Source organism: Astyanax mexicanus, unplaced genomic scaffold (genome assembly GCF_023375975.1).
Source record: "Astyanax mexicanus isolate ESR-SI-001 unplaced genomic scaffold, AstMex3_surface scaffold_31, whole genome shotgun sequence".
In the NCBI taxonomy this organism is placed as follows: Eukaryota; Metazoa; Chordata; class Actinopteri; order Characiformes; family Acestrorhamphidae; genus Astyanax; species Astyanax mexicanus.
Genome location: NW_026040041.1, coordinates 2,332,274 through 2,345,474, shown reverse-complemented (window position 1 = coordinate 2,345,474; position 13,201 = coordinate 2,332,274). Strand labels below are relative to the sequence as shown.

The window sequence follows — 13,201 nt, the reverse complement described above, 5'->3', positions numbered from 1 at the left end:
GGGAAATCATCAATCATCAGAGCTGATTATGGAGAAATCCCCATCAAATACAAACATGATCCAGAGAACAGATACAGTGTATTGGATGATGATTTAACATTGAGGATCAGGAGTGTCTCTGTATCTGATTCTGGGATGTTCTGCTGTAATGGTGCTGCTGTGGGAAATCTAACAGTACAACCTGCATCACCATCATCAGCAGGTGAGTACCATTATTGTATTTCTAACTAAAATATACCTGTGATTTCTGTTGAGTGTACTGCATAACTATCACATATCCTCATACCCCATATATATATATATATATATATATATATATATATATATATATATATATATATATATATATATATATATATATATATATATTTAATGTTCACGTTTATGAATGCAGTTACATGACTGAACTTCATTAACAGTTGTTTACTTGTTTATTGTTAATTTGTTTATAAGGTAATAAACAGCACACTCCTTCTCCTGATGGATCCTGCTGTTCTCCAGAGAAATCCAGAGATGAAGAAAAAGCAGGAAGCTCTAAACCACCAACTGCTCCTCCAATCAGTGAGTTTCAGTGTTATTTCCTGTAAATAATATATATTTTTTATATTTATGTCCATTTTATATGAAGTATAAAGATATCCAAAAAAAAGATTCATCTATTGCTTTTACACTGCTTGGAAAGAGTTTCTATCTGTCCAAGTTTAAAAGGAGCACTCTTGGAGAGGGAAAAATAAACAATCAGCAACAGAATATCACAAGTATTTTTGTAATATTTAATATATTAATTATTTTAAATACATCAGCACCACATGGTTGGATGATGGGTTTTTTATTCTGAAACGAATTCAGCGATCACATGTACGTCAGTTCAGTTTCTGGTCAGCTTAGCCAGCCTAAACAGAGTTAGCTAGTGTTAGCAACAGAGACATGTGGCCTGCTAGCAAATTCAGCTAGCTAATCGTAACACAAACACAACTTAATACATGTAACTAAGATTCAATGCAAAGAGTTTATTGTCATGTGCACAGTAAGAAACAAGTTTCCTCGTACAATGAAATTCTTTCTTTGCTCCTCGCCAAGTATACCGCATAAAGATAAAATAGAAAATATACAATAAAGAAAGAATAAACTAACAAAATATAAATATTAAATTGGTGTTAAATTTACATCCATGATGGAAATATATATACATGAAAACAGTAATGGGGTATGGATATTATTTACAAGTAAGTACATGTTATCTACAGCAGTGGAATATGAAAAAAGTGCAAAAAGTTCAGTAGTGCAATTATAAAATTGTAGTAAAGTGAGCATGTGCCTCTGAGAAATGTCCTAGCATGTAAACGTGTAGAGAGTAATGTGAATGGTTATTTCTGAGGTAGGTTGAGGAGTCTGGTAGCAGTGGGGAAGAACCTTTTCTTTAGCCTGGTGGTTTTGCATTTCACACTTCTGTACCTCCGGCCAGAAGGCAGAAGAGTGAACAGTCCATGCTGGGGGTGGGTAGAGTCTTTGAGGATGGAGGCAGCTCTCCTGAGGACTCTCTGGTGGTAGATGCTCTGCAGAGAGGGCAGTGGAGTTCTGATGATCTTCTCCGCAGTCTTTACCACTCTCTGCAGGCGTGTGCGGTCCGTCACAGTAGTGTTGCCGTACCACACGGTGATACAGTTGGTCAAGAGGCTCTCAATGACACAGCTGTAGAAGTTGCAGAGTATCTTGAAAGCAGTGGCGGATGCTGGTCTTTCAAGGAGGGGAAGCTTAATTTCGGCCTACATCTTAACATATGTCGTTTTATTTATACAAAAATTCTACTCTCCCTGAGATGTTTTTTTTTTTTTTTTTTGTAAATAAAAGGCATTATTTTCAAGTTTTCATTACACAACAAAAAGGTACCCATTCTTTACACTTAACAATTACATAAAAAACGACACTATGACATGAATAAACATAAAATTTATTTATTAATTTAAATTATTTAAATTATTTTTAATGATAACACAATACGTACTACTGGCCCCTGTTCATTTATGTCCTGAGATGGTTTCATCAAGAGGAATGGCCATCAGTACATTTTATTTGTTACAGCACTTCCAGTCAGCCAGCTCACTTTATCAAACCAGGACAGCTGAAAATACCTGTTACTTTACCCCACCTTTTACACCAAATTAATCTGAGCAGTTGATCTGCCCTGCTGCTGTTTAACTCTTTATTTTTTCTTCGTAAGGAAGACTATCAAATGGCTTCTCCAAAATCCGTCCACAACATTAAAACTGTCTGGCATTATGTGCAGCTTGCACTGGCGTGAGGCTAGTGTGAAGAGTGTCCGTCTGTGAAAGATCTGTGAGGTGGAGGGGCTGAGCAGCACCCGCTGGACAGAAACTGCGATAGAAAAGAGTGATAGAAGTCAGAAAGAGTGACAGAAGTTTTTAATAAAGAAAATGCCGCTATAAGGATTAGGATAAGTCTCAGGTTCATCTCAGAACAGAATTAAAATGCTCCCAGCGCGCACGTTTATACCCAAAGATCGCGGATTCGCTCATTTCGCTGTCAATCAATAGACCCCCAGAGACGCTGAGCGTCCGATGGGCGGGACAAAGCCCAGCATTTATCCAATGACTCGTCTGGTTTGGCCGCGCGCTTTGCTCCACTATTGAAGTCTGTGCACTGTTTAAAGCAGCGCTGTGAAGCTGCGGGAATGAGTGAGAGGAAAGCCGCGGCGTTACCAGTAATAAGAAGCTGATTCTGCAGTTCAGCAGTTCAGCGCGGTGTAGCGCATATTTAATCAGTGACATGTACACACAACAGTATATATTTAATCACTTATTTTTTTACATTTTAGGGGAAGCTGAGCTTCCCTTGCAGTCTTAGAGCAATCGCCACTGCTTGGGAGACATCCCGAATTTCCTCAGCCTCCTCAGGAAGTACAGCCGCTGTTGAGCCTTTTTGACCAGCTGTGTGGTGTTCAATGTCCAAGTGAAGTCCTCACTGATGTGGATGCCCAGGTATTTTAAACTGTTCACCCTCTCCACTTCAAGCTCCCGGATGAACAGTGGCTGATGAGGTCTCCTCTCCCTCCTCATGTCCACTATCAGCTCCTTCGTCTTGTCTGTGTTGAGGGCGAGGTTGTTGTCACCTCCCTCCTGTAAGCCGCTTCATCTCCGCCACTGATACGTCCTATCACTGCGGTGTCATCTGCAAACTTCAGGATGATGTTGTCCTTATGGGAAGCGACACAGTCGTGGGTGAACAAGGTGGAGAGGATAGGGCTGAGGACACATCCCTGTGGGGTGCCTGTGTAAGTGGTGATACTGGCTGAAGTCCTGTCTCCAATCCTGACAGACTGAGGCCTGCCAGTCAGGAAATCCAACAGCCAGCTGCAAAGGGTGGGGTGCAGGCCGAGTACAGACAGTTTGTTTGTGAGTTTGTGAGGAATGACCGTGTTAAAGGCAGAACTGTAGTCCACAAAGAGCATCCTGATGTAGGAGTCTTTGTTTTCCAGGTGGGCGAGGTAGTAGTGGAGGGCAGCAGCGATAGCGTCTGAGGTGGATCTGTTGGGACGGTAGGCGTACTGCAGGGGTCCAGGGTGTCCGGTATGCTGCACTGGATGTGAGCCACTTCATAATGATCGGAGTGAGTGCTACTGGCCTGTAATCATTCAGGCAGGTTGGGGGGCTCTTCTTGGGGAGGGGGACAATAGTTGTGTTCTTGTAGCAGGTGGGAACAATACTCTGGCTGAGGGAAAGATTAAAAATGGAGCTAAAAACTTTAGCGAGCTTGTTGGCACATGCTCTGAGGGCCCTTCCAGGAATGTTGTCCGGTCCGGGTGCCTCACTTACATTCAGTTACATTTTACTCATGATTGGGTATTAACATTCACTTTTCAGAACTATATTTGTTATATATACATATTAATACTTCTATGGTACATCAGTCACCTTTATGATCAATGTCATTGCACTTTACTCTGTTAATTTTTTATTGACCGTTAACAACATTTGTTGCACTGCTCTGTTTACAGATAGATCTTTATCTTGTATAGAAAGTCTTATATATTTTCTATTCTTCTGTGTTTTAATTTATGTTGAATATGTTTCTTATTGTATTATGTTGTTGCTGCTGGATGCCTAAATTTCCTTTGGGATCAAGAAAGTGTCTGTCTGTCTGTCTGTCTGTCTGTAACATTGCACACCCAGTGTTTTTGGAGTATAATATATTATTGTTGTGAGTTATGTGTTTAAACAGTGTTTGTATATGATTCTGTGTAATTATTGTGTTTTATTAATGATATTAATGTGTGTTTTACAGAAATAATCAATCAGAGTGGAGCAGAGGGGAGTGACATCAGTCTGTTCTGTAATAATGCTGGTAAAGTGACCTGGGAGAAATGCACTCATGGAAGGAGAATAGAAATCCTCACAGCTGTGAGAGCAAATAAAAACGTCGCCATTACGGACAGAGAAAATATGTGGCCCAGATACGATAAATTAAACAAAGATTTTTCACTATTGATAAAGAGTCTCTCTGTATGTGATTCTGGGATCTACTGCTGTAACGGTGTTCCTGTAGTGAATCTAACAGTGATTCCTACATCACCATCATCAGCAAGTGAGTACCAATACTAACTGTATTACAAACATTTTAACTAAAATATATCTGTGGGTTCTGTTGAGGGTACTGCATCACTATCACATACCCCCACACTCTAAACCCACAACTCAAATAATCAGATATCTCCAAACATTACTCAACTATTTTAGTTAAGTTAGATGATCATTTACAGCCAAATACACATTTATACAGTGAGTCCAAGAAGTATTTGATCCCTTGCTGATTTTCTTCGTTGGCCCACTAATAAAGACATGATCATTCTATACTTTTAATGGTAGATGTATTCTTACATGGAGAGACAGAATATTAAAAAGAAAATCCAGAAAATAAATCTAAGGAATATATATTAATTGATTTGTATTTCATGGAGTGAAATAAGTATTTGATCCCTTAGTATTCATTAGCAGTTCTGGCTTTTACAGACCAGTTAGACACTCCCAATCAACTTGTTACCTGACCTGAAGCCACCTGTTCTCACTAATCACTTGTGTGAAAAACACCTGTCCACAGAATCAGACAGATCACACAGATTTCAAGTCTCCAACATGGGTAAAACCAAAGAGCTGTCACAGGACCTCAGAGTCAGAATTGTTGACCTTCACAAAGCTGGAATGGGCTACAAAAAGATTAGTAAGGTGTTGGATGTGAAAGTAACAACTATTGGTGCAATTATCAGAAAGTATAACATGACAATCAACAGACCTCGGCCCGGTGCTCCAAAGAAGATTTCGCCTTGTGATGTGGCAATGATGCTGAGAACGGTCAGAAATCGTCCTGCAACCACTCGGCAGGAGTTAACAAATGACCTGAAGGCAGCTGGGACCACAGTTTGTAAGGAAACAATTGGCAACACTTTGCGCAACAATGGATTCACATCCTGCAGTGCCCGAAAGGTACCCCTGCTGAAGAGAGCACATGTGGAGGCGCGCCTCAAGTATGCCAATGATCATTTGAAAGATGAACCAAGTTATTGGGAGAAGGTTTTGTGGTCAGACGAGACCAAAATTGAACTTTTTGGCCTCAACTCCACCCGCCATGTGTGGAGGAAGAAAAATGCTGCCTATGACCCCAAGAACACTGTGCCCACCGTCAAGCATGGAGGTGGAAGCATAATGTTTTGGGGGTGTTTCTCTGCCAAGGGTACAGGGCTACTTCACCGCATCACTGGGAAGATGGATGGAGCCATATACCGCACAATCCTGAGGGACAACCTCCTCCCCTCTGCCAGGGATCTGAAAATGGGCCGTGGTTGGGTCTTCCAACATGATAACGACCCTAAACATACAGCAAAGGATTGGCTCAAGAAAAATCACATTAAGGTCATGGAGTGGCCCAGCCAGTCGCCAGACCTCAATCCGATCGAAAATCTATGGAGGGAGCTGAAGGTCAGAGTTGCCAAGCGACAGCCCACCAACCTTCATGATTTAGAGAGGATCTGCAAAGAAGAGTGGGCCAAAATTCCCCCTGGTGTGTGTGCTAAACTTGTGGTTAACTACAACAAACGTCTCACCGCTGTGCTTGCAAACAAAGGCTTTGCCACTAAGTATTGAGTGTGTTTGGCAAGAGGGATCAAATACTTATTTTCCTCATTGAAATACAAGTTAATTAAAATATATTCTTTAAAATTATATTCTGTATTTTTGTCTTGATATTCTGTCTCTCCATGTTAGAATATATCTACCATTAAAAGTGCAGAAGGATAGTGTCTTTATTAGTGGGCAAACAAAGAAAATCAGCAAGGGATCAAATACTTTTTGGACTCACTGTATATACTTCTGGCACTATATATATATATATATATATATTTGCATTCTGGGTGTCTCTCCCAAGTTCTGACACTCAACATCAGTGTGTAATCATCCCCCCCCCCCCCCCCCAGGCAAAATTAGGTAAACTTATAGATCATATATTGCTTGGCCTCTATGTTGCAGGCTGTAAGAGCAAGTTACTCTGTGTTGTCTGTACTGTTCACTCTATAGCTTTTTCTTTCTTCAACTAATTTCTATACGCATCTCAGACTTGTAAAAAAAGATAGATAGATAGATAGATAGATAGATAGATAGATAGATAGATAGATAGATAGATAGATAGATAGATAGATAGATAGATAGATAGATAGATAGATAGATACTTTATTGATCCCCGAGGGGAAATTCCAGAAGACAGTGACCATAAAAAGGAAGAAATGTTTAATTGTTGTGCAAGGAAATTAATAATAAATAAAATGTCTAATGTTATATAGAGGTAATTACAGGTAGACACTCTCACTGATCACTGACTTTTTAATGTTTATTTGGGTTTAGTATTCTAATGTTATATAGAGTTAATTACAGGTAGATACTCTCACTGATCTCTGACTTTATTATTGTTTATTTGGGTTTAGTATTCTAATGTTATATAGAGTTAATTACAGATAGACACTCTCACTGATTACTGACTTTATTAATGTTTATTTGGGTTTAGTATTCTAACGTTATATAGAGTTAATTACAGGTAGACACTCTCACTGATCACTGACTTTTTAATGTTTATTTGGGTTTAGTATTCTAATGTTATATAGAGTTAATTACAGGTAGATACTCTCACTGATCTCTGACTTTATTATTGTTTATTTGGGTTTAGTATTCTAATGTTATATAGAGTTAATTACAGATAGACACTCTCACTGATTACTGACTTTATTAATGTTTATTTGGGTTTAGTATTCTAACGTTATATAGAGTTAATTACAGGTAGACACTCTCACTGATCACTGACTTTTTTAATGTTTATTTGGGTTTAGTATTTTAATGTTATATAGAGTTAATTACAGGTAGACACTCTCACTGATCACTGACTTTATTAATGTTTATTTGGGTTTAGTATTCTAATGTTATATAGAGTTAATTACAGGTAGACACTCTCACTGATCACTGACTTTATTAATGTTTATTTGGGTTTAGTATCCTAATGTTATATAGAGTTAATTACAGGTAGACACTCTCACTGATCACTGACTTTATTAATGTTTATTTGGGTTTATTTTAATGTTATATAGAGTTAATTACAGGTAGATACTCTCACTGATCACTGACTTTATTAATGTTTATTTGGGTTTATTTTAATGTTATATAGAGTTAATTACAGGTAGACACTCTCACTGATCACTGACTTTATTAATGTTTATTTGGGTTTATTTTATTGTTATATAGAGTTAATTACAGGTAGATACTCTCACTGATCACTGACTTTATTAATGTTTATTTGGGTTTATTTTAATGTTATATAGAGTTAATTACAGGTAGACACTCTCACTGATCACTGACTTTATTAATGTTTATTTGGGTTTATTCTAATGTTATATAGAGTTAATTACAGGTAGATACTCTCACTGATCACTGACTTTATTAATGTTTATTTGGGTTTAGTATTCTAATGTTATATAGAGTTAATTACAGGTAGATACTCTCACTGATCACTGACTTTATTAATGTTTATTTGGGTTTAGTATTCTAATGTTATATAGAGGTAATTACAGGTAGACACTCTCGCTGATCACTGACATGTAGAAAAAGTCAGAAGTGTAGTTTACGGAGTGAGTGTGTGCATGTGACCACAAATATATATTCAGGTCAGAGTTTAACCTCTAAAAAAAACTCATGATATTAAACTGCTCCAATTAGTCAGTTTTATTGTTTTCTATGTAAAAAAACTAACATTTTTTATGTCCACTATCCATTTTATATAAAATACAAAAATATACAAAACATTTATGATTGAACTATTACTGTTACACTGCTTGAAAAGAGTTTCTATATGTCCAAATTAAGAAGGGGCACTCTGGAACAGAATATCACAATATTTCAGGGGTATTTTTGCAATATTTTGGTAATATTTTATATTTCAATTATTTTATATACATCTGAAGAGTATACCACTGTGACTTAATAAATATAAATGTTTTATTTAGTAGAAATGTCTTAAACAGTAGCTTACCAATCCATTATAGTTTAACAAAAAGAAAAATGTAACAAAAATAAAGTAATGTAAACACAAACATCTTCCACAGAACTTAGTTAATACAGAAAATAGAAAATAGAAAAACAAACACAAAACAGACTGCATTCAAGAAAATCGCAATATTAAGATATATATAGCTATTTTTTGTCAATATTATCATGTACAACTCGATATAGCACACTCCTAGTGTTCATGTGTGTATTAATTATAACAGGGATCACTGTTGTGAGTTAAGTGTGTTTAATCAGTTGGTGTATATGATTCTGTATGTTGAGCAGGTTTTAATGATATTAATGTGTGTTTTACAGACATATTCAGTGAGAGTAAAGAAGAGGGGAGTATCGTCGCTCTGGTCTGTAAAAATGATGGTGTGGTGTTGTGGGAGAAATGCTCTGATGGAGGGACATCTCAGATCCTCATAGCAGAAAATGGAAAAATCACCAAAGAATACAAACCTGATCCAGAGAACAGATACAGTATAATGTCTAAGGATTTAACACTGATTATAAAGAGTGTCTCTGTATCTGATTCTGGGATTTACTACTGTAACAATAATCCTGTATTGAATCTAACAGTGATTCCTACATCAGCACCACCACTATCAACACCACCCACCGCTGGTGAGTACCATTGCTTACTGTATTCAATACTTTACACAGCTTTAAACACCTCAATTACAAATTTAAACTAAAAATAGCTACTTTTTTACCTGATTACCTGTGTTTTTTTAAGGAGATGTGGGTGGAGTTATGAAGTGTTTAAAGAGATGTGGTAGAGTTATATGGGATAGAGTATATGGGAGTAGTTATGGGGTTTAATAAGATGTGGGTGAATTTATAGAGTTTTAAGGGGCTGTAGGTGGGGTAAATGGATTTTGAGGGAATGTGGGTGGAGTAATGCAGTGCTTAAAGTGATGTGTGTGGAGTAATGGGGTATTGAGAAGATGTGGGTGGAGTAATGCAGTGCTTAAAGTGATGTGGGTGGAGTAATGGGGTATTGAGAAGATGTGGGTGGTGTAATGGGGTATTTAGAAGATGTGGGTGGTGTAATGGGGTATTGAGGAGATGTGGGTGGTGTAATGGGGTATTGAGAAGATGTGGGTGGTGTAATGGGGTATTGAGAAGATGTGGGTGGTGTAATGGGGTATTGAGGAGATGTGGGTGGTGTAATGGGGTATTGAGAAGATGTGGGTGGTGTAATGGGGTATTGAGAAGATGTGGGTGGTGTAATGGGTGTTTGAAGATATGTATGTGGAGTAATTGTATTCTGAGATTATGTGGGTGGAGTTATGGGGTTTTGAGAGTAAATGGGAGGGGTTACGGGGTTTTAAGAAAATGTGGTGAGGAGATGTGGGTGGAGTTATGCAATGTTTAAAATTATGTGGGTGGAGTTATGTGGTGTTGAGTGCATATGGGAGGAGTTATGAGAGTTTAAGAAAATGTAGGTGGAGTAAATGGGTTGTTGAGGAGATGTGGGTGGAGTAATGTGGTTTTGTTTTTAACAGTTAAATTGTACTATAAAAATATCAAATCAAATCAAATCAAATATATTTGTATAGCGCTTTTTACAACAGGTGTTGGCACAAAGCAGCTTTACAGAAACATGATTACAGGACAAAGAATCAGGCAAAACATTAAACATAGAAAATACATAATACAGAACCCCCAGTGAAAAACTCCCTCAGAGCTGCAGGAGGAGGAAGAAACCTTGGGAGGACCAAGACTCACATTAAAGGGGGGACCATCCTACCACTGGTCAAACGGCTTTTAAATTAAATTTTAAAAAGTCTTTTATACATCCATATAGGTTTTATGTACTCAGGAGTGTAATAGCGCCACTAATGGCTTGGATGTAATCTGTAGTGGAGAGTAAGATGGTCGATGAGCAGCTGATCTGTGGTGGTAGTGGAGAAGAGCTGACTTCAGAAACTTCCATCAGTCTGGCCGGACAGGAGACGCGAGAGCCTGAGGGTCCAACATCGGTATCGGGTCAAACAGGTGGGCAGTCAGTAACTCGGAGGAAAGCAGAGAGATGGAATTAGTTTTTACTGGATTTATGCAAAACTGAGAATATTAAAACATTATCAGAGTGTGGCAAATGACTCCGGCAGAACTGAATAAAACAGCCTAACTAAAGGCAGAGAGCCAGAAGGTAACATAGACATGGAGGCTCCCTGAAACACCAGCATCCACCCACTCCACCGTCCACAAACCTGAGTGACCGTGTGCAGTGGGAGAACAACAGCACCAGCATCTCAGTTTACCCACAATTCCCTCTGTCCATGAACCCCTGAATCTGCAGCCTTATCTAAAGGGAAAAACATTAATTACCAAAAGCTAAACTAAACAAGTAAGTTTTCAGTCTAGACTTAAAGATTGAGACTGTGTCTGAGTCCCGAACATATTCGGGGAGATTATTCCAGAGTTGAGGCGCTTTATAAGAGAAAGCTCTTCCTCCTGCAGAGCTCCTCTGAATTTTAGGAACTACTAATAAACCAGCACCCTGAGATCTGAGTAATCGCGGTGGTTCATAACAGGAGATGAGGTCTTGTAAATACTCAGGAGCGAGCCCGTGTAGGGCTTTATACGGTAACAGGAGAGTTTTATAGTCTATGCGGAATTTGACTGGAAGCCAGTGCAGTGCTGATAGTACTGGACTAATATGGTCAAATTTTCTCGTTTTAGTAAGGACCCTGGCTGCAGCATTTTGAACTAGCTGAAGTTTATTTAAGTTACTGCCGGAACATCCAGACAGTAGCGCATTACAATAATCTAGCCTTGAGGTAATAAAGGCATGTACTAATTTAATACAGAATTAACTGTAATACATAGTTTTAACCTTAGTTTAATAAAACAAATTATAAATGAACTAAAACATACATCATTAGCCAAACCCCCGTATTACCTCTGTTCATACAAATTTAGCAGGCGGCAATTCTCCATAGGCCCCCACACGTTTAGCCTAGTTACAGTGTACTGATATCCTCAGCTTAAGAGTAAAAAAAAAAACAATTACTTATTGCATAAAAAAATAAATAATTCATAGCTATTAGTAGCTTCCTTACTTCCTAAAAACCACAGAGGTTTGTTTCCCCACGCTACAGCAAATCACAGTCACACACCTATCTAGACAGGAGTTCTGTACAGCCTTAAATACATGTATATTAATAAGCAAAGCTTACATTATCTATACAATACAGGAAATAAGCAACAAACCATTGACACATACCTCTTTACTCTTTACGCTTCTTTACTCTCACCACTGTGGACAAATTCCACCATTACAGCATGCTCATACTGCACATCCACCACAATCTATTTATAAAAACACACATTCTAAGCCAAAATCAAGCTTTTAACATGCACCAGAAACTACCAACACTATAATAAGAAGCAGAAACTTAACACATACCATATTATCCTGTGTTTGTTCCTTCTCCTGCCAAGCTCACGACCATGTGCATGAAGCTAATGGGGCTACTGCTAACTAGGACCCCTAGTCGCCCATATACGTGCCTGTCTAAAAAACACCTAAAAGTCACAGGTCAACACTAAACTCACCTGTTACAATTAATAATAATTATTTTGGTTTATATTTAATATTTTTCTGTTTCAGAGCTCTGTATCATCTTTACCGTGACGGGCAGTGTCTTTCTACCGCTGACATTCGTTTCTCTTCTCATTACAAAGATTTTTCCAGATAAAGAGGGTCAGAATCTAAATATCTTTATTATTATCTTGATGATAATGATCTCCTCCTGTAACTGATCTTATCTGATTGTTCTGCTGCAGCAGAAGAGGATGAGATGCTCTCTGAAGACGTCTACACTACTGTGGAATTTCTCCCCTTTGATAAATCATAAACAGGTAGATATACTGAGATATTATTCATATATAGTGATGCATATTTAAGCATACACATTTGTAAGCAATGCATCTACATGACATCGCAGCTCAAGATATAGATATTATTGTAAAAATAAATAATTGTGTAGTGATTATTTTTATTTTATTTTATTGACAATAGCATATTGAGAATTTCATTAATGCTGGCCCATCTGTACATGTGGTAATTTTTTAAGTATCATAAACTTGTTTTAAAATATAGTGATATTAATATTTTTACTATAGTGTGATTGAGCCCGGAGCATTAAGCACAGTGTGAGTGCAGACAGGCAGAGGGCGCAATTGTGCTCAGGCATGATTACTGCTATCTCTGTTTATGCAGCTGCAATGAAACAGTGTATTTGCCCCTTTATACATATATAAAGGGGCAAATACACACACACACACACATTCATTTTGCTCATATATATATATATATATATATATATATATATATATATATATATATATATATGAGCAAAATTAATTATTGGTACTAAAACGAGTTTATCTTGCTTGCTCTTTCCTACAGCTTTCTTCTAGATTTGGGAGTATTGCTGTGAGGATTTGATTGCATTCAGCCTTGAAGAGGCTCAGTGAGGTCAAGATGTTGGAAGATGATCACCACTTACACCTCATACCCAACTTAACATATACCTAACTCCCCTACTCCCTTACTCCCAAACTGCCCAGTTTCCAAACTCTGCATATAT

General features: G+C 37.8%; 1 long non-coding RNA gene across 1 annotated transcript; it reads left to right on the top strand.

The window, feature by feature from the left end:
• Positions 1-8,918: 8,918 nt before the first annotated feature.
• On the top strand, positions 8,919-12,891 carry LOC125788964 (uncharacterized). The gene is made up of 3 exons (XR_007429923.1): positions 8,919-9,224; positions 12,220-12,312; positions 12,399-12,891. It is a non-coding gene; the product is annotated as an uncharacterized LOC125788964 (long non-coding RNA).
• Positions 12,892-13,201: the final 310 nt, after the last annotated feature.